Genomic DNA, 3,553 nt, shown 5'->3' on the forward strand with positions numbered 1-3,553 from the left:
CTCGACGTCCGTGGGTCGGGGAGTTGAGCGCTTACGCGCGGCGGGACCTTATAACCTGCAGCGGCTGAGGAGCGAAGATTTCCAGGGTGGGCCCCCGGGGATGCCATACCCCGAGCAGCCTGTCGGCCCCGCTCCTAGCACGCTGGCAAGCAATGGAGTCTTCCCCGCGGCAGCCACCGCCCTCGCCCTAGCCTCGCCGTCGGTCGATGAAGAACGTCGTTCGCCCTCCTCTGGCTCGGGATTTGGAAACGGCCTGGCCTTCGCCTACTCCGTCGGGCAACTGCCTTCCGCCAGCCCCTTCCCTCGAATCCCCTTCTTCCATTTTAGACCCGATCAGGGGATTGGTCAGCCCAGCCCTGGGGTAAGAAGAGGGGTTGGGGTCGGTTCGGCTTCGGGTGCCCCGCTCGGCCAAAGTTTCCCCTCGCTTTGGAAGCACGCGAGGTCGCGGAGGGTGTCGGGGTTTTTTTTTCGGCTCCCTGGCTTCGCGGGAGCGGCCTTCGGCTAGGGCCGAGGCCGTCCGGCCCGCGCAGATTTGGACCGGGGTCCGGGGCGAGTACCTGCCTCTCTCACGAAGGGAGTGTCACCGGTAAGAAGCCTCTTCCCACGTCTGCTTGCCGACTTACGCTCGCCCCGACGAGAGGCCCAACCGAAAGAGTGGAAAGGGGCAGAGATTTCCAGGGTCGCCCCACCAGGGATGCAATACCCCAGTGCAGACTGTCGGCCCTGCCCCGAACCTACTCGGTGGTTTGAAGGTTAACCTCTTGGGGAAAAGCAGCGATTCGCCTCGCGGTGCGTGCCTCCGCGGATCTAAACCCCCTCGATCGATGTGGGGCCAGAGGACCCCTTTTCCCCGTACGAAACGGCCGGCTCACCATGGGCTCGACATCCGTGGGTCGGAGAGTTGAGCGCTTACGCGCGGCGGGACCTTATAACCTGCAGCGGCTGAGGAGCGAAGATTTCCAGGGTGGGCCCCCGGGGATGCCATACCCCGAGCAGCCAGTCGGCCCCGCTCCTAGCGCGCTGACGAGCAATGGAGTCTTCCCCGCGGCAGCCACCGCCCTCGCCTCGCCGTCGGTCGATGAAGAGCCGAGTTCGCCCTCCTCTGCTCGGGACTCGGAAACGGCCTGGCCTTCGCCTACTCCGTCGGGCAACTGCCTTCCGCCAGCCCCTTCCCTCGAATCCCCTTCTTCCATTTTAGACCCGATCAGGGGATTGGTCAGCCCAGCCCTGGGGTAGGAAGAGGGGTTGGGGTCGGTTCGGCTTCCGGTGCCCCCGCTCGGCCAAAGGTCCCCTCGCTTTGGAAGCAGAGGGTGCCGGGGTTATTTTCGGCTTGACGCCTAGTCCGGTCCCTGCCGGTTCCCGTGGAGGCCCGCGGTCAAAACCAGCTCCCCGGCTGTCGGAGCCGGAGCCCCGCAGCCCGAGCGGACGCACCGAGTCCCTCATGTAAGGGATAGCCGCCCCTACGGAACGGCCCGGACTGGGACCAGGCACCCCCAGGCGCCGAAGGGGTGGGTCGGCCGTGTTGCCGAAGCTTAGCCGGCGCTGATGACCGCAGCCCCTAACGATGCCCACAGGCGGGGGAGCCAAGGAGAGCACTAGGAAGACGTGGCGGGGTCGGACGGCTCAATTTCCAGGGTGGGACCCCGGGGGTTCAGTACCCCGGGCATCCGGTCGGTTTCGCCGGCGCGACCCCAAGCCTTCCACGGCCCCCTTCGTGGGTGCAGGGATACCGAGCAGGGTGCAGGCTTAGACGCCAATTCCCCAGAAGTTTTAGGGATAGGGTTTGTCCGGGCGCCACCGCAGCGACAACCTCGCAAGAAGCTCTCTTCCACAAAAGCACGGGCAACGTTCGTGTGCGAGTGTTGGTCTCCCATGGTCTACCGACTCCCCCGGGCGGCCCAAGCGTTACGCCCACGGCCGGGCCCTCGAGCAGGCGCACCCCTGGTGCCTCTCGTAAGGGAAGGCTACGGTCCTCAACCCCTCGTATGGCGGGGAGGGCGCATTTGAAACGCTAAAGGACGAGCCCTGTTCGGGACCTGGCGGGGATCCGCGGATTGGCGAGAGGGATGGGTCTGCCGTTGGTCAGAGGGGACGCACCCCTGGGACGCAGTTTGGCATTAGCGACCGATGGCCCATCTACGACCATGTACTCCGGGAGCGCCAAGGAGGACGCGGGTGGGCTTTGGGGGCAGACTCAATTTCCAGGGTCTGGGCGCCGGGGGTGCAATACCCTTAAGCGCTCATGTCGGTTTCGTCTGCCGCCCGCCTCTGGCCCGGCTCCTAGTGACGGGTGCTGTGAACGTGCGATCGTGCTTGCGGTTGAAGAGTTCAAAGGCTACCGCTGGGGATAACACGCCCGGGGAATTTAGAAACCCCCCCCTCCGCTACAATCTCTGCTTCTGCCGGACTCGGAGGGGAGCCGCCCCGGGGGCGACCGCTCCCTCTCCTCTTCCGCGGCGTGCCGCGCGCTTCGCCGTCAGCAGCGGAGCGAACCTTTTTCTCGGTCCGCAGCTCTTCAGGCGTAGGCGGGCAGCGCTAACAGGGTACACTGGGGACCACTCGACCGCAACCGCTCCTCCGACCGACGAGCATACCTACCGCGGATACGCCACGGTGGGTCTAAGCCTCGTCGCCGCCGCGAGGAGCAGGCGGGAGCCGTCCCTTTTCGTGCTGCGGAAATAAACCGTGGACACAGAGGTGTGTCTGCGCTCTCCGACCGGGCGGGGGGCGATTGGACTTGCCCGAGGGACACTAGGCGAGGCGCTGCCGCGGGAGCCGGAGCTCCGCGCTGGACGCTGCCGCCGCCGCCGCCGCCCCCCACCCACGGTACGGTGGAGTACGCCCGTTCCATACGCTTCGTAGCAAACCTCAGCCGAAGCAGAGAGTCCTACCGCTGTGGCAGGAGCGGGGCCGTGCGAGGACCACACTGGCACCGCGCTACACAACCTTAGGCAGAGGACGACAGCCGCTCACGGGGAGCGGGGGATTGATGCGCGACCAAGACTGAGGCTAAGGAACGCTTTACCATAAACCGGCCGGGGCCAATACCCCTGACCGAGCAAAGTGCCCTGCCCCGCCGGATCGCGCTGTGTCAGATCGATCAAAAGAGCGGAGAGCCGAGACTCTACCGCTGGGAGTTTGTGGAGAACGGCCTGGCTTGCGTCCCGTCCTCCCGCCCTCGACCTCACATGGCTAGCCTCACCCGCCGGGAGCCACCCCATTGGGGACCGTAGGGCGGAGAAGGGGTCTCCGCGTCCGGAATTTACTTGTGGAGAACGGCCTGGCTTACGTCCCGTCCTCCCGCCCTCGACCTCACATGGCTAGCCTCACCCGCCGGGCGCCACCCCATTGGGGACCGTAGGGCGGAGAAGGGGTCTCCGCGTCCGGAATTTACTTGTGGAGAACGGCCTGGCTTACGTCCCGTCCTCCCGCCCTCGACCTCACATGGCTAGCCTCACCCGCCGGGCGCCACCCCATTGGGGACCGTAGGGCGGAGAAGGGGTCTCCGCGTCCGGAATTTACTTGTGGAGAACGGCCTGGCTTACGTCCCGTC

This window comes from Engystomops pustulosus, unplaced genomic scaffold, assembly GCF_040894005.1.
Source record: "Engystomops pustulosus unplaced genomic scaffold, aEngPut4.maternal MAT_SCAFFOLD_716, whole genome shotgun sequence".
NCBI classification, from domain to species: Eukaryota; Metazoa; Chordata; class Amphibia; order Anura; family Leptodactylidae; genus Engystomops; species Engystomops pustulosus.